Source organism: Colius striatus, chromosome 2 (assembly GCF_028858725.1).
Source record: "Colius striatus isolate bColStr4 chromosome 2, bColStr4.1.hap1, whole genome shotgun sequence".
In the NCBI taxonomy this organism is placed as follows: Eukaryota; Metazoa; Chordata; class Aves; order Coliiformes; family Coliidae; genus Colius; species Colius striatus.
The window spans coordinates 112,518,470-112,545,083 of record NC_084760.1 but is presented as its reverse complement, the minus strand read 5'-3'; the positions used below and the strand labels follow the sequence as shown (position 1 = coordinate 112,545,083).

Here is a 26,614-nt window from a genome sequence, read left to right as displayed (position 1 = left end):
CGCCCGCCTCTTCCACACCCTCCCTGGCCCCGTTGCCATAGCGGCGGCGGCGGCCCCGCTCCCCGCGGCGTGTCCGCTCCCCACGGGGCCGCCGCCAGCCCAAACGGCAGCCAAACAACCCCACTCGCGTTTCACCGATGCCAGCTGAGGGACGGCGCCTCGACCCCGGAGGAGGGGCCAGTGTCACTGAGCTCCCCTCGGCTGCTCGCGCTGTCGTGACACACCGACAGACAGGCAGGCACTTCCTCTACAGCCGTGCACGGCGTGCTCGGGGCAGCCGCGGTGGGGACCCGGGCGCAGTATCGTGTCCCCACCTCCTGAGGAGAGCAGGCCGCGGGCCCGAGGCTGCCCGCCCGCCTGCCCCCGTGTGAAGGGCTGCCAGCCCCCGAGGTGAGTGAAGGACTGCCAGCCCCCGCGGTGAGTGGAGGGCTGCCCACCCACTCCTCTCGCACCTTCCCCCTCGGCAATGAGTTTATCTGCCAGTTGTTGCACAGGGTAAAATTAGGCAGCTGTGAAGGAATGACTTCTTATTAATATTGTGTTACTTCATAGCTCAACGTCCCAGAAGTGCTTTTACTCCTCCCCAAGGGGTTTTGCCCAAGCCTGCTTGGCAAACACTTTGCATTTGTCTGCTGGACTCTAAAGGAAAAAATAAGTGTTATCTCCCAGCTAGCCTCTCACAGCCCAGTGATTCTTTCTTGTATTGCACAAAATCCTACTGACTTCCATGAGATCTGAGAAATCACGAGCAAAGCTCTTTTAACCTCTGTGCTATGAGCTGTGTCAATCCACTGTGAACAACGGCCTGTTACAATTAGGCACAGCAGAAATGATACAAGCACAAGGTTTTTTCTATGGTTATATGAGTTGCATGTAAATAATTGTGGTTGTAATGGGTTTTTCTTTCCTGCCTTGAATTTTACAGACTAGTGGGGAACAATCAGAAATTTTTAAAATACCAGGAAAATAGGCCATAATATCTGACTCTTTCTTTTCATTTTACTTTAATCACATCCAGATTCTAAGAAGAATCTACCTAGTAGATAGATTCTACCTAGTAGGATGAAGAGGCTATGCAAACAAACATGAACTAATCCAATGCCACACAGCTATAATGGAAACACATCCTGGCCACTCTGGAGCAGTACCAACTTTACCTGGGTATGAATTACTTTCTAATACACATATTTTGATATTTTAATCAATTTTTCAGGTAATGACATTCTGATATTTATAGAAGTAAAGGGTTTGCATTACTGATTGAAGCCAGATATGTAAAGCAGTTGCCTTAAAAGCCTGCCTTTTGTGCAGATAAAATAGTTAATCTGCATATCTGAAATCCTTCAGCTTATGGAACTCAGCATACAGGGCTCAGACAGGGGAACTACACCTTGTTTACTGCTCTGTGGTTAGACTCAATGGGTAGTTCCAGACACATCACTTAAATTGCCTATGTCTTTGTTGCAATAACCTGGAAATGGTACCATGCCACATCGTACTAATGCTCATGAATAAAGCACCTGCAGTCTTTGAATGACAAATGTTTCATTTTGGGTTCAAACCATCTGTTGGTTTGTCAGACAGAATGCTTCGGCCATGCCTCCTCAGGTACAGTAATGGCAAAATTTACTTTGCTCTGAGGCAAACTGTGTTTTGATTTGGCAGACCTGAAGGAAAAAAGAGCAATCTGAAGAGCAAACCGCCTTCACTAACTTGTCTGAGATTAGATATTTGCTAGATCCTTAGATATGTTTAAGATTTTAATTTTATGACAAAATGCATCTCCTGGAACTTCTCACAAACCTTTTTCTAATAGGGATTTAGACTTAGTTAAAGAAAATGCTGTATAGCAAAGGGTTAGAGAACTGCAGTCAGATGATATCATCATTAAAGTCACTCAAGAAATAGTGATATTGAAGTCTGCCAATTGCTGCAAAATAAGCAGTTAATGTGCTGCTCCTAGCAGAGCCTCTAAGGTTACACAGCAAAGGGATGCAAGCTCTGTCCCGGAAGTAGGCCTATTAAGGAGGAACTTAAGTACTGCACCAGTCAGTAAATCCATCTCTGTTCTTGCCACCAACTCTTGCTGTTCAGTTGTTGGATGGCCTTAAAAGATTTTGGTGGTTTATTAAAGGTTATGAACAACGCAGGAGAGGAAATATAATGTGGTTTGAACGGAAATCTATTTCAGAACTTACTTTACTAGTTTAGTTGAACTGAGATACTACTTATTCTAAAGACAAAAAAAAAGAAGCAGTGTCTGTAGGAAGAAAGTTGCAGGCAGCAACCTTGTTAGGAACAAGGAGGGAAGTATTGTCGTGATCTGTCATTTGCTGTGAGCAGGGTAATAGAGAATGTCTTCTCCATGCCAGTGTACTTGAGTGTCAGTGGAGCAGGAGATCTGTTGTCTGCATGAGTGGAGTTGAGGAGCAGTGTAGCACTCCAGAGATTCTGTGGACTGTCAGTATCTGTGAAGTACTTGAACTGTGTGCTAATAGTACAGAGTACTTCTACATAAAACAACTGCAGAGGTTTGCTTTAACCACACCCAAAATGCACAGGAGTTGTTATTTCTTTGGTAGGTCAGTCTATGTGATGCAAAGAAATCCTGAAGTTGAAAACCTTAAAAATCAGTGAACTGATGGGTGAAAAGATAGGATACCATAAACATCTGAATTACTTTTTTTTTTGTCTCCATATTGCACATATTCCATTCTCTGTATATTCTGGTTAGTGCAACTTGCTTAGAAGGTTGTAAGGAAACATGCAAACAGAAGAAAAGAAGGGGATTTTTTTTTCTATTTTCAGAGTAATTTTGTAATTTTTCAGAGTAATTTTGTATATGTGCTTCATAGCTCAGGGTTGGTTTTTTTTTTTGCAGTAAGTTGAAAAGTAACCTTTGCATAGTATTGTGTAAACATAAGATTTCTCTTCTAAGAAGCTAGTGGCCCCTCGCTGCTGCTCATAAACCATAGAGAACACTACCCACAGTTTCCTAGTAGGGGAAGGTGTGGTGACTTGCTGTGACTTTTGTAAGAGAAGTTTTCATGATAAAATATAATAAAAGTATGATGACTAAGTGGAGTGCTGAAGCTTATCAGATAAAGTGCTGCAACTATCTTATACTGAGTTTAATAGATTTTTATGGACTTGCCGATTAAGTGTTCTGTGCTTATCCTAATGTGCAGGCATAGAGAAACCATACAGAGGCAGGAAATAACTCAGAACAGAAAGGGAAAATGAGTTACTGGCACAGCCAACCCACAGCCCTGCTCAACAGGGCAGAGAAGGGAAGGTCTAAGAGGAAGAGGTGACATCTCACAGGCAGCACAGCAAACAGTGCGTTTCTTAGTCCCTCTTTCACTTCCTGCAGAGACACTGCTCTGTGTAGGTGCAAAGGATTTGCACATGCCAACTCTCTGCTGGCTGGGGAAGCTGGTGCCAGTTCCTGTGTTCCAGTGTTGTTTTGGCAGAACAGGGGAAAGGCATTGTACCCAAGTATTAGTATGAATATTTTCTCTTCATTAATCTGGTTTGTTTCTTTCTTTTTGAGGCATTTTACCTTCGTCTCAGAATTATTTCATTACTTTACCAAAAGGAGAAGATTAGAAATATTCACAGAAAGCTTCCCTCAGAATTGACTAAACACTGGGTATCATTTGCTGGAGATATGAAACAGTGGATATAGTAAGTGAAAAACATTCAGGAAATGTGATTACTTCTAAATAGGTCATGGTTTAAAGGGCAGATAAGCCCTCAACAGGCACACCTCTAACATTGTATGACTACCTCATTAGCATTAAGGAACTCTGACCTTTACCAAATCTTGAATATCTAACTTTCCTGGTTAGCAAAACCAAACTTGCTCAGGTGCCAGAAGCAGTGTGGTCATGGTAGCCTTATGCAGGGTCATTTTCCTGCTAAGAAAAGACAAGTCTGGTGTCAAACAGGAGCGTTCAGCAGGCCTGAATTTCTTTGAAGGGCAAAGGGTCTGGGATCTCCTCCCTTTAAGCACCACCCATTCTGAGTCATCTGAACTGGAAGTACTGGCATAATTGCAAAACATCTTCACACAGAGGTATGATCCAGCGTAGGTTACACGAGGGTTCTTGAGTGAGATATCTGGCTGTTTAATTAAAATACTCTGAGGACAGTTTTTTTGCTGTTGGGATTTTTCAATAACATTTCTTCACAGGTGGAGAAAATGGTTTTCTTCTGGTGTTACTGGGCTACAGAGTATGAACTTTTTATTTTTGTTGACTCATTTCCAGATAAACACAAGAACACATTGTAAAGGTCACTTTGTTTTTTAAATTTAACTCAAAATCGTTTCCATGCAGCACCTCTAGCATCTGTCACATTTGCCATTCAACATTTTACAAACACAACTTCAAACAAAGTTATAAAGTTCAGACATTGCAAATCATAATGAATTTTGATCACTGTGTATGTGATGATGCTTTCTCATAAAGATCCAGATCTCTGCAGTACACATACTTGTATTGATTTCACTGAAAGGCAGGGGCCACAAATAGTTTTACTGTAAAGAAAATCCTATTTGAAACACTTTCATTCCAGATGACCTCATCTGAAGCATTGAAATATGGAGCTGAGGTGTGTTGGTCATTAGACACCTTATTCATGCCTTTGGATGCTCTGGACCCTGCTCACCATTGCCCTAAATGTTTCCTAGTTGTTTAGTCATATACAGTGGATGCAAAGTATTCATAAATCTGAATTCTTCACTTACGTCTCTGGTAACATTTTGTGGACACTTTGCAGAGATATAAATGGCAACCAACAGAAATTCAGTTTTAGGAATCTGATTTCGTGAGATTTTGAGTTCTTTTTATACCAGCTGAAGTAATGAAACCATTTTCTGAAAAGTGGGTTCCAGATATTAAAAGTGTGTCAGGCAAAGCTGAGTTGTCCAAATTAGATGCCACTTCTGAAAAGATAATTGTAAAGCAATTATAGGGGAAATCTGAGACAGAGCCAAGATGAGAATCTAAACCATCTGATACCCAGTCCTGTGCATGAACCACGACACTGGATTTTAATAGGATGAGCTTGAGTGCTGACTTGTTAAAAAAACAATGCAGTTTTCATATGCAAAACAGTATTTTGACATAATTTGTTGATGGTAGAATTGTGGTAGCCGAAGTCTGCTTGCATCTCATCTTTTCAAAGAATGTAGTTTCAAATCTTAATTATTTGTTGCTGTGAAGTTAAGCTCCATAATGAGTGAATGTTACTGTTAACAGAGCAATCAATAGCACTTTTTTACCATTCTTTATCTATTTTCTTCATTTTCAAATGCAGAATACATGGGTGTGTGTTTGGTTGCTGTGAAAACACGACAGAATGCGGTTGTTTAGAAAGAAAATAGTGTTATATTCTATTGGACTTTAAGAGTAGCTCCACATGAGGATAAGTTATGGGGAGACTAAATGAAAGTGTGTTATAAGGATGTGATTTTAATTTATTTGAGGAGGAAAAAAAAATGTTATGGTCATACTAGAAACTGGCAAGCAGTGAGTTTTTGCATTTCTCTTGTGGAGAAAGGCTGAGAGAGTTGTTGTTGTTCAGCCTAGGGAAGGCTTCAGGGAGACTTTTCAGGCTTATCAGAAAGATGGAGAAAGACTTTTACCAGGGCCTTTAGTGACAGGACAATGGACAATGGTTTTAAACTAAAAGAGGAGAGATTTAGCTTAGTCATTAGGAAGATGTTCTTCCCTGTGAGGGTGATGAGGCCCTGGCTCAGGTTGCCCACAGAAGCTGTGGATGCCCCATCCCAGGGAGCATCCAATTCCAGGCTGGATGGGCCTTTGAGCAGCCTTATCTAGTGGAAGGTGTCCCTGCCCATGGCAGAGAGTTGAACTAGATTATCTTCAAAGTCCATTCCAACCCAAACCGTTCTGTGATTTTATGAGTTGCAGTGAATGAAGCGACACAAAGTGTGGCCAGAAACAGGACATGTGGCCATGTGCAAAGAGAGCTTCAATTCTGATAGATATAGTCCTGCAAACATGCAGCATGCGAGAGGTTAGGAGATGGAAACGGCTGTACCTTGGTTTCCTGATCTATGGGATGGAGGAAAGCCTACTGTGCCTCTGTGCTGCAGGGTTTTTCAGGCTCTTCAATCTGACAATGCTGGTCCTGCAAATCTTGGAGAGCTCTGTATAATGCTTTGAAGACTGGGGAGGCATTTCAGAATGATGTGCAATGTCTGTCATTAAGTAGCTTTTCCAGAAGACATAAGAACTGCCAGTGTATGGCACTGCTACATGGTTTGAAATTCATCTCTTGCTTTTTTAAAAAACACTTGGTTTTTAAAAGCCTTTTGTTTTTTACAAACACCAAATGGATTTTTCAGAAACGCTGGACATTTGCAAAGCTGATTGGTTTAGGTTCAGTGTAGATGCTCAGCATGATTGCTTTTTTCCTATGCTCCTTTTTTTGGTAAGAAAGCCACCCAAAGCCACTTCAAAAATGTGCTTTCTCTTTTTTTGCTTTTTTTTTCCCCCTTCCTACAACCATGGCACAAGAAAAAGAATATGTTCAGTGTTGAATTGAGAGCTAGTGAGTACTACCCTCGAAATTCCTAACTGCAGGGCTCTGGAAGCTACCCTGGTTAAATGAAGGCCAAAAAATTACCAAGACTGAGAATGAAAATAGGGAAATATCTCAAATAAGTGGATTCACCACTAGTTTCAAATAAAGAAAACCTCTCTTCTCTTGTTACACTGAAAAATATCTGAAAATGTCTGTTTTGTGGAGATGATTTGCCCTGTAATTCAAATGAAATAAGGCAAAACAGAAGGCAAAAGAAAGGAAATACAGTTGGTGGGTGGATTTTTTTGGTAAATTGCAGGTGAAGATTGGGTGTAGTCAAAATTTTTGTAGGAGAATTGTTATGCTTCCTCACAAGGAGGATATTGAGGTCTAAAATTAGATAATAGCACAGGAATGCACGTTTACTTGGATTCCAGTAGCCAGACTCATGAAGATAAAAGTCTCAGATGTGAATAAAAGACTGTGAAGTCATTGCCTAATTGATTAGAAGCAGAGAGCTGTCAGACTTCTGAAGTGTGCAAAGCTTAAGATTGTCCTCTAATCTCTCATTTTTGTCAGTTTTGGTGCCACTTGAACTTAAAGCTAGTATTAATCATTGGGGGGAAAATGCAACCTTTCTCCCTCTAATCTTTCCCCCTTTGATCAACAGTTTATAACTGAAGTAGCACATTTCAGATGTCAGTAATGTATTTTTATCTGGCAATTGATTAATGTGCTTAATGAAATGGATAGGACTGTCTGCTGAAACACAGTACAGTGAGACACAGCAGAGTGCTGCCTGAGAAGGAAATAATCTCATTTGGATTTTCATTAGGTCTAATAGCTTTGGCTATCCGACGAAACAGAGCTGTTGTAAGACAGATACAACATATTGCCTAATTGCTCTGCCTTCTGTAACTTATTTAAATATTTGTGTCTGATTATTTTCGAATAAACGTCCTTTCCACGTAGAATTAAGTTTACTAACAAAGGGACTATTAGGAGAAGCATCCCGATCAGGTTACTTATCAGCCAGTGAGTAACTAGAGATTTAAGACAGGAGGTGGCAGTCTTGAGTAGCAACTCACTGCTGTTGCTGTTGAGTTCAGCTCAGTTTCGGACTGGAGTCAGAGCTGGTCACAAATAACTGAGGATCTTAAGCCGTTTTCTTAAACATCGCAATGACAAACAGCTTAGCTATTGAAGGTGGCAAGAACTAGCTTTGTTCTTTGTGCTTGCTAATTAAGAATGTCGCTAAGTCATTTAATATTTTTAATGTAAGGTTGTATGGGTATTTAGTATTTAGGTCAATAGTTGTAAGGGGAAGGACAGCAGTACAGTGGCAGAATTTAATCTGTCTCGTTCTCATCTGGGTTTGTTTCTTCTAACTGGGAAAATCACGTTGCAAACAAGACTAACCTCTCAATAAAGTATCACATTGTTTAATTCAAATAAGAAATGTGTCTAATTCTGGTTCTCCTTTTAAGTGTCCTGGAAGGCTGGGCATCCTTCATCCTCTGGCTGTGGTCTACAAGCAAGCCATGAAGCACTTCTATCTCCCTTATGAACAACCACAAAGCAATGTCAAGAGAGCCTTTATTAACAACATCACTGATTGAAATTTTCTAATCAACAAATCAGCACAAAAAGCCCTGCAATTGTGCAGTTCAGCAGAGAGGGGAACTTGATGATGCCATTGGTTTTCCCCTGTGAAAATGCTTAGTTGGAAAAAGACAAAAAAAGATGAAATGAATCACAGTAGCTACTTGCAATATCCCACTTCTGTTCTTTTTGAAGAATATGATCAGTACCATTCACTGAGACAATCCAAATGTAGCCACGAGAGCTCTGTAGCGTTGCTTATTTCTGCTGGGTATTCATAGTAGGAATTTTACTTGTAACTGTAATTGTAAACTTTGTGTATCTATTGATTTGCTTTCCCTACAGCCCCACATTTTAGAAATATCTGTTTTAGACCAATTCTCAGTTGACAAGTTTTTCATTCAGATGCACATGAAAAGTCTTCCTTTGAAAGTTTGCAAAGCAACAAATCCTTCACATAGTAAGTTGAATCTCTGCTCTACCTAGAAAGTATACATGCATACAAGCCTTGATCCATAACAGAACTAATTTTCTAAGCTTGTTTCCTGTCACAGCCTGTAGACAAAAGATACAATCCTTTTTTTTCCCCCTGTGGCTCCAATCCTTCAGTTAGTCTATGTGTGCACAAATCCAACTGCTCCACACATGCACAATAGCCTACCTGGATGGATCTGACTGCAAGATCAGGTTTTCTGTAACACTCCAGTCCTGTTAGGGCAGACATTGACATGAAACTTTTTGTTTAATCTTTTTCTTAAACAAACATTTCCCTAAGTTTGCATAAGCTGTCGCCCAGCCATGGCTTCCACACAGTCCTTTAATAACGAGCAGGGTGTGGTGATTACATTTCCTCAGAAGATTTCTTCCATCTGACTACCAAAGAGTAATTTATTCCTCAGTTAGTATCATTGAGTTCTTGCTTTGTGTCTTCACCTCCTTCATCTGTTGGAGAGAGATCACTGAGTTAATAGCTGCCTTTTTAGTGCAAAGAAAGAGCATGAGGGATGATTCTTTGAGCCTGTTTTCCTAAAGAAATAAGGCTTATGTGATCATACTCTGTCTGTTCTAACATTCCAATAACACAGAACCCCGTTGGCCATTTCCCTTCATATGGAAGGCAGACAGAGGACTCCAGTCTTCCAGCTTCCTAGCAATTTAATGAAAATGGATGGCTGGGGAGAGGAAAGAGAACCTACTACTAACATCTAGTAAGGAAAAGCTTGCAATCTGGACTCATTTCTTATTAGACAACTGAAAATTCATTCAAGCTCTCCTTTGAGGCACAGATGTCTGAAATGCTAGTCTGCAGTAGCTGCATTGCTGAGGATTTATTCACATGGAGATAGCTCTCACTTCAGCAGACACTAGACAAAACAAAGCACAGGCAGTGTGTTCTTGAGGTTTTTATAGGTGATAGCTATCCCAATGTGAACATATGCCTCTCTTTTGCAGTGAATATGAGGCTGCCTCTTATGTGTAGATAGGGTACCTAGGTATGGTTGTTACGGTGCTCTTTCAGATAACGCTATTTTTTAAACATTCCCTATTATCCCCCTGAAGGTGGAATGTACTGTACTTAATGCTGAGAGATATGAAACTCACAAGATTTCTGAGTGTCTGCAACAGAACAAGGTATTTGTTCACACAGAAGATTGATGCTAAGATTCAAATATTAAGCTGATGCAATTTTAAATTGATTTGGGGTCAAGATGAGCACCCGTCTCTGTTTCTTGGTTCTCATAGAACAATAGTAGCTGCAGCCTTGTCTAGTTCAGAATGGGGATTGATGTTTTGTTCCAGATCCAGATGTTCAGAGGAAAGAGATTTTTTATCTACCCCCACATGGGTCTTTCTAGCTGCTACATACTGACCTGTCACAGAGCAGGTTTTGTGAGTTCTCCCTAATTCATATTAAGCACAAGTAGGCAGATAATTTTAAAGACTTTAAAATCCCAGTCTGAGATATGGCAGCTGGCTTTTCCTAACCTGAGTTAGCAGTCCTCCCATAACTACTTCTGTTGGCACATCTGAAGAGGAACTATTGGTGCTGTTAATCCCATCCACTGGCATTGCTAGATGTAGAAGAAATGATCTGTACATAACCTGAAGCCCTGTTGATAGTGCACAAACATGTGGCATCATGGGCAAGACTTCTGCTGATGCCAAAGATGAATTAATACCATTTGGAGACTTGAATGTCTAAACTCAACAAACAGTAAAAGACTGACTCATATACTTTTACAAACTGATGCCAGTGAGCAGAATCACATTTTAAGTAAGGCCACATGTGAAAATGGTCTCTTACACTGATAAAAATTGTAGATAGGTGGGAAAACTGTTTGAAGAACTGTTTAGTGTTTTGGGGCACTAAGGATGATCCATTCTGAGTGTGGAAAATAATCCTCATTAAATACAAATCAGAGTTTTTAAGAAGAAGATGGGAGTTAAAGTATAAGTTGGACTGTGAATGGCATAAGCAGCTACTTAGGGAACCCCACCTCTCTTTGTGGTAGGAAAGTCAAAGAGAAATGAGCAAGTAGGTCCATGAGCAATGGAATCAGTGAAGCCTGGTTTCCTATGGCTTTGTGTCCCATGTGAATTTTTCCCCTGGCTTGGACGGTTTTTGTGCCCATCCTAGATGGATCCTGTGATATTTGGTAAGAATGGGGGGGTTGCTACATATTTTTCCATATCTGGAGGTACCATCTGGATCTCTTCCAGCTGGCTGCCTACTTCCACTAAACTTCTGACAACTCTGTGTCTTCAAACCTGTGACTCACTTTCAACTTTAGTTGAAAAGCAGACACTGGATTCAAAAGTTGCTCAAAGAGGAAGTGAAGGCAGCAAAGAATATGATGACAAAGGCTTTTTTTCCTTAGGAAATTGGAACAGTTGGAGAAGGCACTTCCTCCAGATTTGGTGATTTCCAGCACTGGCAAGGTCATCCCAAATTGGGGCATAGAAGGGGTAAATGGAAGCAGCAGTAGAAACTGCTTTCACATTGCAGCCCTTGAACTTGTTTCTTAGAGAGCTGGCATACAAGTTTACAACATGGTGCCCTTGTGGTGGGTTTATTGGCATTTATTTGGAACTTGGTTATTTATTAGGTGAAAATACGTATTGTTAGAATTTGAGGGATTAGTCTAGATGTACATGTAGATTACATTTTTTTACCCATTGGTTAGGGAGCTGTTACTTATATGATTAATTTTGCTTAACCTGTTAGCCATTACAAGGTAAGGTATATAGTTTTTTCTAGGTAGAAGCTGCAGTGGGTATGAATGAGAAAACAAAATCCAGTAACAGGTGCATAAACCAATCTACCTCGACATGTATCTACATCATTTTTAATAGGCACATTTTGTGAACTAGAACAGGTCTCTTTTTTTAACTTCTTATCTACATTTTTATCAGATCTTCATCCCTGTAGGTCAGAACTCCATTGTTTTGCTAATGTTTCTGTTGACTTCAAATATAATCCTCCTTTGACTATCTGAGAACCTGTAGCTGAAATATGTGGTAGTGGCAGGCTATGCTTTTGTCCGAGGGGAAAAAAAAGAGATGCTTAAGTGGAAAATGAAAGAGGAAACTATCAGAAGAACTGATAAAAACTAGCTGTATGTTTTTTCCCTCTGTCTCTGAGAATTTATCTCCAGGCATGGGTTTGGATAAGTTACCTCATGTTTGCTAACACCAGCTATGAATTTATTCTATACAGAGTAGTGTACACCTTGTGTCAGACTCAGTAAGAAAAAAAAACAGGTTTCATGTAGATTATGTCACTGTATGTTAAAAACCCTCCAAACATGACTGCACAAACCAAAATGCTTTATCTAGGTGCTTATCCAAGTGCAAAAGTTTTTCCACCAAATAGAAAATATCTTTTGAGATAATTAGGATGGGAGAATCTCTGTGGCTAGGTGTGATAAAAGGACTTCTTTGCCTCAGTTATATTTGTAGTAAGAATATATTGGCCATTAGGGCTTGTAACAGAATAATATTTCAGTTCAACAAACTGGAAGTTGTGCTTCTAGAAAGCAGTAATGCTTCTACAAGAGCTATATATAGACTGGACCCTAGGATGTGTTGTCTAATAACAGCTCTTATCTAGGAATAAGTTCTTTTGAAATCTAAGTTAATTTCTATTCCCTGTTTTTATATCATTTCATATATTAATCTATGAGACAGTAGACTTCTGTATTCAGTTCCTGCCTTCCAAGCCTTGCTGTTTCAATTCTAATAAGCAGCTTGCAGGGCATGAGGCCTGCTTTCAACAGTTGCCATTTACCATATCGAACAATACTGAGGTAGTTAGATTAGGATTCCCCTCTTTAAGGAATTCAGGGTGCTGTCAAACCTGCCAAATTACTCTTTCACAACACTTCCATATAGCTGGTGTGACCAGTGTGTTCAAATGACTCCTGCCTGAGCAGTGCTGAGGTGGTTGTAAACTAGCACAGGTATCTTGACTGTTCAGATCTGTGCTTGCAGAAGCTTAGCCAACATCTAAGTCAGCTCCAGGGACATGAAAAGTAGTAGTGGTGGCTTTTCAGGATCCTTAGACTATTTTCCTGCATTGAACATGGTGTTTGCCAGCAGGTTAGAACTGAGCCTTGGGTATCATCTGTAAGTCTGCTGTGTACTTACAGTAAGCAAGAGCTGTCTTCCAATTTGACAATAGATAACATGAAGGTTAAGTGCCCTCTTTCTGTTTATTTCAACACTTTATGTTCTATGTGAATGTAAAGGAGCAGTTGAGGATGCTCTTCATCCTTGGCATAGTATGTGAATGAAATGGGTCACACGATTCTGTGAGTGGAAGAGGTCTTTTTGTGGCACCTTGGCAGCAGACACAGGCACGTGTTCATGGCTGCAGGAAGGACAAATGGTTATGGAAACTGGAGACTGAGACAGTACTTATGAGAAGTATCACTGCATATTTACCTTAACCTGAATAGTACTCCTTTGACTGGAAGTGTCTGTACCATGGAAAACAAAGGCTATGTAGAATGTGACCCTCATGCTCAAATGCACAGACTATACCTCTAGCAGCCACAGTCTTCCTCTTAATATACTCAAAATAAGTAGCAATGTCTCACATGACATTTTCCAGCACCTCTTTCAGTGTTTCTTGGGTAGTATTTTGAATACTGTCAGCTTAGAAATTAACCTTTGCTCAAGAATATGTCACTGATTTCATTGGCAGGTATCTAAGAAAAACTGAAAGCCACAGCTCATTAACAGGATAGTCTTTCACTTTATTTCTTTTTCTTTCCTCCTCCACATTTTTTTCTTCCTCCCTAAAGATGGCAAAACCTTGAATATAGAGATTTTTACTTTCTGGTCTCATGCCCTGAAATATGACTTTACCATTCCAGACCAATTTGCAGTATTCATTTAGCAGTACCTCTGCTAGATGTGGATATATTAAAGTTACCAAAAAGCATGTAGTTTAGCTTCTAGAAGCCAGGCTAAAAATATAGTGCCAAGGCATGAAAGTTTGGGGTTTTTTCCCAATGAAAATTAATAGGCCGGATTATTGACACAATAAAGTTGTAGTCCTACAATGGTATTGTACACAGCTTTGCTTTCCTGATTGAACTGAGCTCAGAGTAATTGACAAAGTAAAATGAATCACACCCTAAATTCCAGCTAGCTTCTCTCATCAAATGGTCAATAATCAATAAAGAGAAACAGGCAATTCAGAGAATGATTTGTTCCCTCTATCTCTGAGACCCATTTCAGGATAGAAGAACTCATCCCTCAGAAGGAGGAAAGGATGCTGTCTTGCATGTCCACCTACCATTGCTTAGTTTTTAAATCAATTCCACTCTAGCCTATCCAGCCTGGTTTGTTTTGTTTTGACCCAGGAAACAAATGAGAGTGCAGTCAGAGTTTGCAAATGCAAAGTTGTGCAGAAATATAAGACATTCTGCTGTGTTTCACCGTTCCACAGAGCACCAGAGATTTTATTTACCCACTAAGAACAAAGTGCTGATTTGGCTGTGTGGTTCTTGGAAACCGTCCTTGCTCTGCTATTTCCTGTTATTTTCTCAAGCTGTGTGTTTCAGATGTGAACGGCGACCTGCTCAAATTCTCTTGACGTTTGTGGTGGTATGACACAATTCCTTGGACACATGCAGGTGGGCGTCGTTTGCCAGTGAAAAGGTAATGGAAAGCGAAAGCATGGCAGAAAGTTTTCTGCTTTTAGTGCAGAGGAATTGCTGCTTAGCACCAACACACCGTGGTTCCCCGCCTTCCCCGCCTGACCTTGCCTGTCACGTCCAGCAGAGGCTGCGCGCTAAATCGCTCCTTGTAAGACTTGCAGCACTTCATGTGGTTGTTGCTCCTTTCCTCCTGAGACGCACGTTACGCGGCCGCACCGTGACACTGCCGGTGCCCGCTTTCGTAGCGTTGGCAGCGGCGCCGGCCAGCTCCTTTCACACGGCTCTGCTGCAGTCTGACATCAAGTTGTCTGCAGGCCAGACAGTGCTGCAGGAGAAGCACACTCTTATGAACGAAATTTCTGGCTGCATTAAGAGGTGATTAAATTGAAAGACGAGGCGTTGCCTCTGTGTTAATTTGAATGATTGTGGTGCTTCGGCATTTGCTAGTGTTTGTTGACAGATGTAATTCACGGGATTTTGTTTGTGTGTGCTGGGAGAGGGGAATATATCACTGCCATGATCTGCCACCTCACCCACACTGGTGGCCTTATTTCAAAGCTTTTGGAATGCCAAATTGAATAAAGCGCTTGCAGAATCTGTGGATGACCTGACAGGGACTGAATGATTGTCTTTAAAACCATTTGTATTTTCTGTTTTGTGGTCCTGGCAGGTCAGTGATTAGGAAAGTTGTTTCACTTGCCATCTGCACCTGCTATCTTTGCCACGCAGCAATAGGTCATTTCCTTTCCAAACATGACTGGCTTGTGATGGCAGTGAGAAATTGGCAGCTCTTACATGAAAGCAGTAGATTCCAGTTTCCTCTTTTGGCTCTTCACTGAGATAGGAAGAGAGTTGTTACTGTTACGGTCCCAGTGCTCTGTAGCAGAGCTCTCTTCCCCACATAACTGCTTTTTCAGTCATTCAAACATAGTTTGTCACTAATATACCTCATCTTATCTTGTATTGTGTACAAGATTGCCCTGATTCCTGATATCATGGGCTTAATTCTAAACAGAACTGCACAACCTCCAATAAAAATGTTTCCCTCTTCTTTTCTCTCTTGGTCTTTTGTCTTCATTTCTGTGACAGCAGCACAGAATAAAGTAACTATCTGGTGGTAGGGCTTAAGAGACAACACAGTGGAATTGAATTGAACTTTTCTCCCTGTATCTTTGACATATCAAAAAGATGAGGTGAAGTGGCATTTGTTGTTTTCAAGTCTCTTCTCCAGAAATTATGGAAGGCTGTTGCAGCGTCTTTGCAAGAGGTGTTTGAATCAGCAGATAGAGAATCCGTGGTGTTGGGCAGGGCACAGGCAGTTGCCTCATCTCCAATCTGAACTGCAAAGGAGTTAAGTAGCTGACAGTGAGGTAGTGAATTTTGTTTCCACTCTTAACAACATAAAGCAGCTGCATTGGCTCTACAAGAAATTCAAAGATTCTGTCCCTGAATCACAGAATCTTAAGGGTTGGAAAGGACCTCAAAATTTACAGTAAATTGTTTGTTGCATCCTGTATGTGTCTTTGTAAATGCTCACATTCATTCTCTTCCTGTCACTCAATGGAGATGGAAATAGAACCATGTGGTTTTGTCTGTGCTTTCATGTAGCATTACTAATGAAACAGGTAATCCTATTTGTCTTAAAATCAAGGCAAATATCTCTTGTGTTCTGTCCATCTGTTCCAGACACCGACAGCATGCTTATCACCATGGTATTGGAACAGTCTGGTACACAAATAGCAATCAGCAGTTATTAACATAATATTATTACTTGGTCCATAAAGCTAATATTGGCAGAGATAGTAGGATTCACATGCTGTGAGACAGTTTCTCAGCTGATATACTTTGTTCTGCCAGAATATGATAACATTCTGCATAAAAATCAGTTAAAGGATGCATTTGTAATAATTTCATGCAAACAGCATAAATTGCCAATATAATATATATCAAAAGTTTCTCTTGACATCCATTGATTTACAATCCATTGTGATCTTGTTGTACAACAGCATTCTTTAGAAAACAAAGGGTTGGGGGCTTTTTTCTACATGCATTAGATAAAAATCACTGAAAATTACCTTTTTAGCTCCTTTCTCCCCCAGCTGATGAGCAGACTGATACAGGAGTGGCTTTTTACAAACAGGAAGTCATTTATCTGAAGCTTGAACTAGAGGAGTTGGGGTTTATTCAGCATGTGATCTTCTTTTGTAGTGTCAGAGGAGTGGCATGTGGTTGCAGCCCGCCAAGAAACTCTAAGTCACTCTCTGCACACCCTAAAGCAGTTACTTCAAAACCTTTGGAAGAAAAAGGAAAATTATTTGTATGCTTTTCTGTCCTGTGGAAGGAACTTGGACCTTTCAGCCCAACTTTTTTTCAGGACTTAGGTTACCAGGGAAGCAGACTGCAGTCCCTCCAAAGATCCTGAACCAACCCTACCAAATTTGGAGATTTCCTACCTGTCCTTACTCCCCTTCATACATCTTATTTGCACAGGTTCAAAAGGCCAACTTGAAATGTCTCCTTTTTGTTCAGTCACTTTTCCTGTGATATCTGTAAACATTTTGTCTGGAGTTGAACAACCTCTGGTATTTAAATTGCTGGTTAAAATGAGTAGATTCCTCTCAGGTAGTATGTTTGTGCCAATCTGGTTAAATGATAACATTTTTCTTTCCTTCTTAATCAAAACGCATTCCTGAGAGACCTACTGTGCAAGTTTGTCTACAGGGACTTCTCTACAAAAGCAAAATGGAGCATTCCAGGTTGCAGCTTCACAGCTGCAGTGTTGCAGCGATGAAACAAAAGTGAAACCAAGGCATTATAGTTCCAGGTTTTTATATACAACAACGTTTGCTTGCTTTAGGTGGAAAATTGCTGCTAAACTAACGTTTCTATAAGCATTGCAGTCTCCACACAAGTGCTGCTATGATGAAAGGGAACCTCTTTACCTGAGCCGGTTGTGATTATGTCAGTAGGCACAAGCAGATTGCATCAGCCATTATTACTCTTCCAGTGATCCTGAAGCTCCCAGGTTGAGATACTGGTTCAGTCTCCATTTTTATAGCAATAGCTTTTTTTAAAAAATAAAGGTAATGACAACAATTAAGCTTTACAATAAACTAATTAAAAATGTGAATGGATTGTGGAGAACATTGTTGCCAAATGGGCTGTGTGTGTGTGGAGCCTACGCTGAAATGGGTGGAAATGCCAACAGGAATCTTGTTATAAAAACAGAGGGTCATTCCTTACAGTTCAGCTGTGCTTTGAGCACTTAGCTCTTGGCTCGACTGTGGGAAGGAGTCTAAAGTACTGGGTGACATTTATACAGGTCTAGATACAATGAAGGGCAAAGTGCAGCCCTTTTATCCTGCCATTCTCTTTTGTCAATCGCAGTTATTAAGTGAGTGGGGGATATTAAGATCAGCTTTGCCTTAAGCATTTAATAGACATTTCTTATTAGTCAAACTACACGTGTCCCATTACATTTATTTCAGGATCTGCCTCTCATTGGATGCATGCCAGACTGTCATTCAGGATCTGCCTCTCATTGGATGCATGCCAGGCTGTCCTTCAGGTCAGAGTCCAGTGAGTAAGAGAAGAAATGTGTTTGAACTCAGCAGGGGGGCTGGACTAGATGATCTCTAAAAGTCCCTTCCAAACCCCTACCATTCTATGATAATGGCAATGAACATAAAGGTATAGTTGGAACTTTCTTGGAACACTCTCTTGTGTCTGGCAGTCTTAGGCCAGTATCTTGGTTCTCTGCAGTCAGTTGCTTTGTAGCAATGTTATTAAGAAGAATGAGTAATTTCTGGCTCAGGGTAATGGGTTTATCAGGACTGAAAAAGCTATAGCTTGACTAAGTGCTGTAGCCACGGTTCATTTTATGTAGCTCTTTTTATCATGGGCAGTGACTGCCCACCAAAAGAAAATGAAGATGCATTGCTTCAGCTTTTATAAGAAAGATCTGTAACAGGTTTTGTCATATCCATGAATAGAAAATGGTTACAGAGGTCATTAGCTTTCCTTGCTCCCATGGACACGGTGTACATCACAGCATCACATATTGACACTGCACAGTTTCCCCATGTCCTCTTGATTTTAGATAGGCTACATCCTCCTCGATAATGTTTCAGGTTTATCACATGGAGCATAAAATGTAACCACTAAAATAGGGTGGATGATGGTTTTGCATAATTTTGAATGACTACTCAAAATAGGACTTAGGGGAAAGTATGGCCTCATAGTTTTGTAGAACTGGGTGCCTCCCAAAGTAGCTGCTCTGAGTTGAGGTGGTCATTCCATTTGTGAAGTGCTAAATTAGTACATGGGCATACTCTAGAAAAGATTATGTGGGTTTTCTTGAATTAATGAGGGAGGATAGGGTCTCTGATATTGTTAATTACATCTTGATTTGTTCATTGCCTTGTCTGAACTCCAGTATTAGAACAAAAAACAACAAAGAATCATCACAAGAGAAGCTGTCACCCTTGTTCCCATGTGAGCTACATCTCTTCCATGGGGATCTCTTGTGGATACCAAATAGAAAAGCAAATATAGTTGCTTTTCTTCAAGTGTTATCTCACATAATAAGCCTCTGTGGCTTTGTGCCCCACCCCACTTCTTGATACTCTTGATTTTGATATGATATTACTATGTCTTTTAGCAGATTTGGTATTTGGATGTAAAACCCCAGCAATGGAATGAATATTACACAGGGCAATATGGTGTTAGATAACAGCTGAATTTGAATAAACTCATGTACTCAAAATCTGACTTCTTTTTTTGCACAGTACACAGGATCTCATCAATTAATGAACACAGGCAATGTATGCAGTTTGTAGAGAGTGATTGCATTTAACTGTGAATTACTTGACCTTTAAATAGCTTTTCTTAAGGTAAAAGGAGCAAATCATTTCAGTACCCTATCTTGAATAACATTCATTGTGATTATTTTTCACCACAATAGTCGGTGCAATGTAGGGGTTTTAATTTCTTAGTGGTGAATTTATAGCTCCTGAAATGATATATCTGTTCTCTCTCCTTTTGTTTGCTTTTAGGGAGAAATCAGTGCCATTTCCTATACCACAGCTGGTCTCAGGAAGAGGACTGCATTGATGAATTAGTGCAACAACCCTCACAGCCCTGGAAGAATGCATCTTACAGGGAAATCCATAGGTGATTAATAGGTCAGATTGGTCATCCCTCACCCACAGTGGTAAGCAGTCTTTTGAGAGCTGAGAGAAACGTTTTGGTATCCCTGGAAATAGATATGTATTTTATATATAGTCTATATATAGACTATACTTTAGTCTAGATCTAAATTAAATTAAGCTTCTGAATATAGAGTTTTCATCTTAACATGATGTGCCTTACAAACAAAAACAAAGCCCAAGAATTAATTTGCACCGTGGATATTTTAGTCTCAAATAGCGATTTTCTACCACACCTGTACCTTAATGCCTTTGCTTTTGTGTTTGTTTGTTTTGTATGTTTCTGAGTCATTACACAATGTCATTTAGAATCAACTCAGCACCCTTCCTTTGTGTTGAGTGGTTTCAGTGAATAATGATTGCAGGATTAGCTTGCTAGTAATGAAATGTTGCTGTCTCTTAGGCTGAAAATGAAACACCCTTATGGAATTTAAGAGTTTCTTGCTTTGTTTAGGCTGTGTAGTTAAATAGCATGGAAAGGTACATCAGGTCAATGCAGATGCAGTGCAGTCTTAAAAAATTTTTTTAAAAGGCAAAAACAAAAGAGAGAGGGAGGGAGGAAGAAGAGGGAAAGTGAGTGAAGGAAGACAAATTCACCCAATCGTTGAAGCTTTGAATTGCACCACATAGCTGAACTCCTAATTTTGCCTTTGTACAAAGCAGATAAAAGGTCCATGTCTGTACTCTTTTTCACTCACAGATGGGTGTTCAAAATTTGCAAGTGTTAAGTGGTGTAAAAGAGGGAGTATTGCCTGTTTGTTGAAGCCTATAGATGTACCTATTTCAGTGAAGCATAGGCTAGGTTCCTTAACATTAGTGGACTAAAAACCCCATTGAATACTTGCTTCTCATACTTGTTTTATTCCTGTGCAGAGTTTTACCACTGGAATTCGCTAATTAAAGTTTATGGATTATTTTTGTTTCAAATTCTGCTACCAAAGAGAGGTATCAAAGACAGGGCCTTGTTTCTTCAAAGACATTATGAAACCATACTTCTCACAGGACTGTAGTGGCATATATACCCTTGTATGACACAAATGGTGAGCTTCTATCTGAAATAATAAAGTTGATACCTATTCTTGAACTGACACCTGAAGGATTATAAAGAAAAGCTATCGATGGCAGGTCTGTCAGCTGGCCTTAGTTAGGTCTGGTCTGTCCTGTGGTAGAAGGAAGATGGAGGCATTGGACCCTTTCAGCAGATCCAGAGCCTGAGCTTTTTCTCTTGAGCATTTGTTACATTTAAGGATTCATGCTGAATAACAATAATAAAAGATGAATCCCATCTGGTTTTCTGTTGATATTAGTTCAGTGTAGTGTATGACTACTCCAGGTTTAGTCTGCCAGCCAAGGAAGGCATGCAGTTATCAACCTTACTGATAGGATAAACCAATTATGTAAGCTTCTTTTCAAATCTCTCCAAATCCCATAATGCTTAACAAAGTAAAACTCTGGAGTTGAAATGTACCTGTTTACAGAAAGATACAGCATCAAATAGAAGTTTAATTTAGAGCTTTGGGTAGACTAAGTGGCCTTGTAGACTGATTCTTTGCCTGTGGCCATTTTTAGGCATGAAATATAGCAGGAAACCAGAACGAAAAGCAGACTTGCAAGAAAGACTTTTGTGTTTAGAAGGCTGTGGAGGCCCAAGCACTGAGAAGATCAGTATGTTCTGTGTTTTAGGGGTCCAGATAGTGCCACATCTTTAAGCTCTAACAGTATTTCTCAAACTGTGCATCCAGCAGTTGCCTTGGCAGGGCTCCAGATTGATCCTGTGTAGGGAGAGGGAAGTGCCCGTGGGGCTTGGCAAAAGCTGCTTGTCCTTTCCTCATGAAGATATGTATTTGTTCCTGGGCAATGTGGGAGGTGGCTCCTCCTTTCTCTCTGCATTTGTAGCAACCATGAAAACGGTTAATTCCACAAGACAGTCTAATATGCAATTGCAGACCCAAATGTCATTGTAGAGGTCTGAGACTCTATCATGACACACAGCAAAATTGCACATGCACGTGCAAGTGGTTTCACAAGCCTGCTGATGAATGCCCCAAACCAAGTCAGATGGAGCTTGCGAGGGATGAATAGGGAGAGAACAAAATGCCAAGGGGCAAGATGAAAAAGCACAGAGAACAGTGAGAATGAAATGAAAAATGTAGATCATGGGAAGTGTAAACTGGAGTCATCGATCTCAGGCTATGAAAGGAAGGGGGGCATTCTGCCATTGAATCACAGGGTGCAGATGCCTTAAGTGTACAACACGCAAAATATGGAGGATGCTGTGCAGGGCAGGTGTGTAAAAACAATGAGCAAACAGAGCAGAGTGAACAAAGGAAAACTGAGAAGGAAGTTTTTAAAAAAGGAAGAGGTCAGAAGAGGGAATAGTGGCACAGAAGCTGATATTGAAGAAAAGAGGCGAGGCAGTGAAAGGAAAGATGAAAGGAAGTACAGCCACTGATTTAATTTGCTGTTTTTCATTAGGAATGTATCCTTTTGCCACTTCTGGATGCCATACACATAGATAAGAAAATACAAGCTTTGCAGCTTAACACAGTGAAACTGCTTTCCAGACCCCTGGCATCAAAACCACCTGCAAAACCCAATAAAACAGCCTTCCCTGTCTGTTAATAACACCCTGTGCCAAGCAGAGAGGTGCCAGCCCAGCTGAACGAATCCATGCCAGAGCATTTAGATAATAACTGGTACGATGAATTGAACTCTAAAGCAAACAGACTGGTAAGCAAAGAGCAGGGCGACCAAATTCCATGGTGCACTACCCTGCTATCTCCACTGGCTTGCAAAGTGTATGAGTCAGGTGGAAGATAGCCCTTGGCAGTATCTGTGGAGAGTACTATGATCCCCAGTCAAGCAAACCTGTGCTTTCTTACTTCCTGGGCTCTTTTCAAGTGTGCTCTCTAGCAGTACTCTGCCCCAGCGTCTATGTGGCACTCAACCAAGGTCTGCAGCAGTAAGAAAGGGTTTGTTTACTAGAAGGAAACGGATGCTCCAAGCAGGACATGAAAGACAGCAACCTCAGAGTCCAGCCTCCTGTAGCCCAGTTGTGGTCCAGAGTCTGAGGTGACAGAGTCTTGAGGTGACAGGCTAGACCCTCAGCTGGCATAAAGCCACAGAAGCTCAGCACATTAGCTGCAGCTGTTTTCTCCATCTCTTGTGGCACCGATGATTGCGATTCAAAAGATGCCCAGCGTATAATAGATGAAATAAAGTGTACTGAATTCACCAGCAACCTTAAATAAAAGCCTGAGCTGCTTAATTTATCCTTGGAATCATTTTACCACTGAGCTTTTTTTACTTTTCTTGTGGGTGCTGTCATAAATGGTCTATGGGAACCGTGGAATTGTCACTTCTGGATATTTTCAAGTATATCGCTATTGAGATTGAAATAGATACAAAGAAGGAGAGGAACTGACTGGATCATCTCTTGGTGCCTCTTCCAACCTCATTTTTTTTCCTCTGATTTTAGTAAATGTGTTCAGTTACTGTCTTATGCTTGCAATGTTACACTGCTTCCACTAGGTTTGTGTAACAAAAGCCCCAACTACCAAAGCCCTCTGCTTCCTCCATGGCTGCCCATGCAATACAAAATGTGGTATTGTCAGTCTTGTAGAAGGTTGGGAAATCAACATCTGAACCATGGTGACAGTGTAAAGTAAAAAGAAAAGAAAGATCTCAAAGTTAACAGGTAGGCAGCTTATGACAGTGGTACATGTCCTCCTCAAATTAATTTTCTACTTCAAATTTGGCTGACGGTCGCCACAAAAACTCCCACATGCTTATGACAGCACTGAAGTAAACTGGGCCTGAATTCTGAAGAAAGGAGCCAGAACAAGGTTCTAAATCTCCTTCTAGGAGTTTCATCAAAGGGATTTAGCTCACCAGAGTTGGACAGCTGCTCTCCGAGCATCCTGCCGTTCCTTCATGTCCACCAAGTGCTCTTGACACTTCACCCTGCCTGTACCTGCTTGGCTTCTGCCTGTGATTGGAACACACATGAAACCTCTGGCTGCATTCTCTCACTATAGGGTATGAAAGCATAAGCTATATGAGGCAAAAACGAGAGGCAGAGTTGTACATCAGCAGTTTCCTGGTGATTTACAGGCCGCTGAGATCCATTACACCACCTGGTTACCTCCCTCCTGTAAGAAGCAATGTGTGATAGTGGACCAGCTCTTTTAAACAGTCCCAGAATACCATCCACAACTTACTTCTCCTTTGCCCTTTGCTTCCTGAATGAAGAATTAATAAGGAGGAGAATTTGCTAACAACATTCTAGGTGCTGCCAGCACATCCAAAATGGACTGGTGGTATTGTCAGAAAAACATTGGTAAGCTGACAAATCATGCAGAGAGATTAAATACTTGGGAGGAGTGTGAGCAATGAGACACATGTGCTGCTATTGATAAGCTAAAATCAGTGTTTATTCCCCAGAGGAGACGGTTGCAACATCTCAGCTGGATGTTGTGCGTTCCTGATACCTGCCCTTCTCTGCCTGGCTGCTCCCCCTCTATTAGCCCATGAATTTCCCACTACAGGGATCAGACACTGAGAAGGGGGAGGGGAAAGGAAGAGCAAAGGAAGGCAGGAGGGGAAATAAATACCTAAATTCTTTTTTTTCCCCCCTAATTTTATACATAATCTAGGGAACAAGGCACCACCAGGGCCAAGTGATACCTGAACACTGCTGGGCTAGCATGACAGCTTTATGCCGAGGCAGTACTGGGTCAGAAGCCAGATTCCCCGTACCTTTGGTTCAAAAACTGTTACACAGGGGAAAGGAAGACATTTTCAGGGTAAAAGCTGTGGTAGAGAGCAGACCTGAACCCTTCCTTTGCCCTGTGACCATGTGGCGTGGTTATAGAGCTAAAAAATACTGACCATTTAATAGGAAATAAGGGCAGAAGAGGAAGGTAGAAGGAATCTTACAGAGCTTGCTGCTTTCTTGCAGGCTGCAATGCCCACAGATGATACCCTTGTAAGATGTCACTGACAGCTCTGTGGCAGAGTGGCTGTGTGGGCAATGCAAAACCTGAGCTCATGCAGCTGTAACATTCCTCCTCCATCGTTTGTGATGTTTTTCCTTCTTCCTCCTCTTACACCTCTTCCTTTCCTCTTACACCTCTTCCTTTCCTCTTACACACGCCTGCAGCCACCGCAACATGCTTGCTCTTTCCCTCCCATCCCCTGTCCTCCTGTGCCCTCATTTCCCAGAGCCTCCTCTGACACACACCTTTTGTGGCCTAGGGAGGAGACAGATGGGAGGAGGGGATGGCAGGTCACCTGAGTGGAACCAGCAACTGGCAGAGTGAGTGAGTCAGGACACTGCTCCGGGGTGCACAGGACTGGAGGTGGTGATGACAGCTCAAGCCAATCTGTGCTCACAGCATTTCCTGGGCTGCTCCAGTAGAGTGCTACAGCCCAGAAATTCTGCAGCTGGTTTCACTAACGGGATAAAATCAGCCTCTCTTGGCACAGGCAGAATTCAGCCCTGAAGGTATATGAATGATGTTTCCCTAACTGGCATCTGATACCACTCCTTGCATTACGCACCTGTTAGCGAGAGATAAGCGAGGCCTCTCTGACCATCCAGTGGCTCCTCGTGGTCAAGGCAAGCCACAAACAGGTGTTGGAAGGAGGAGGATCACGAGGAAAGGGGAGGAACAGGACAGAATGTGATGCAGAGGTTATAAATCATTGCTTTGATCCCAGTGAAAAACCAGGCAGGGGTCCTGAGGCTGTTCATCCAGCTCAGCGGGTGCCCGTGCAGACACTCAGCTGCAGATGACATTGCAGCAGCAGATGACCTCAGCCTACACCACGGGCAGCAGAAATCCCTCCCTGCACCTCCCTGCAGAGATGAAGAAGACCCACGTCTTGCACTGCCCTTCCACCCAGCCTGGATCCACAAGTAGTACGCCTGCCGCACTGCTGGTTCACTCACACAGATTAAACATGTTCAGCTCAGACACAGAAGCTATTATTTCTCTGAGATGAAACAGCATCCCACACTCTTATTAACCTATGCCCTGCTTCAGAAGGAAATCTAATTTGTGCCTTTCATGGTTAGCTAGTGTTGGTGTTGGTTTGTCCCCGTGTCAGCTCTGACTTTGCTGGATACATTTATGCAGCACTGTATGTGGCAGAGCCCTATTTACTCCAGCCTGTAAGCATTATTCCTCACAACAGAATAAGGGATTGGCGTGCTTGGGGCTTTTTGTTTTGCTGAGGAAGAGAAAAATAAAAGCACGGATGTTAAAAATGTCCCTGTGAAAAGAATTTGTATCCAGCAGAGAACAAGGTGCTGTCTGCTAAACAAGGTTTGTCATCTGGGATGTTCCTGCACATCTGGGCACCCTCTGTGGAGCGTCTCAGGAGTTGTGCTGCATGAGAGAGGAGAGAAAGTTTCCCAGGATTCGCTGGATTTCTGATGGCAAATGTCAAACAAAAGGGGTATTGTTTCACACATACACAAAGTGCTAGGGAAAGGGAAGTGGAATCTTCAATGACAGGCACCGCAGCAGCAGTACGGACCGCTGCTTGTGTGGTAGATTCATCTGGAGATTGGCACCTAACAAGAAATGCAAGAAAGCAAATGAAACCCAAAGCCTTTTTTAACCAGTGCCTGATATTTTCAACTACAGTCAGCACAGTTCACTTTCTTAAATGAACTGAACACAACCGTATTTAAACCATGAAGATGTGCAGAGTGTGAGTGACTTTTCATGTGGGGTAAAGAAAGAACAAGACAGTGCAATTTCAGTTCCTCTGGGGATTCAGCTCAGTTCTGCTGTCATCCAACAGAAACACTCCCGGTCAGGGCAGTTGTTTACTCCTCCCTCAGTGTATGTACACAGTGGGTGACTTGCAGCTTGGGGGAAGGCAGCATGTGAACAGGTGAATGGCTGGATGGCTGCAGCAACACCTCCCGGCTTGCCCCATGGAACATGAAGTCCTACACACACTTCCACGTACAGGGTGTTTCAGTCGTCACACAACCCCTTTGCGGATCCTTCCTCCTGTCCTTTGAGCCAGTTGGAAGATAAACTTTGGTCAATATACTCTCCTATGCCC

At 41.5% G+C, this 26,614-nt stretch overlaps 1 long non-coding RNA gene across 3 annotated transcripts; it reads left to right on the top strand.

Moving 5' to 3' along the window:
• Positions 1-50: 50 nt before the first annotated feature.
• On the top strand, positions 51-22,812 carry LOC133624802 (uncharacterized). Of its 3 annotated transcripts, XR_009818138.1 has the most exons (5): positions 51-390; positions 1,019-1,161; positions 14,229-14,325; positions 17,813-17,892; positions 19,379-22,812. It is a non-coding gene; the product is annotated as an uncharacterized LOC133624802 (long non-coding RNA). The 3 variants fall into 3 exon arrangements; XR_009818136.1 differs by lacking the exon at positions 14,229-14,325; XR_009818137.1 differs by lacking the exon at positions 14,229-14,325 and having other exon boundaries at positions 17,813-17,903.
• Positions 22,813-26,614: the final 3,802 nt, after the last annotated feature.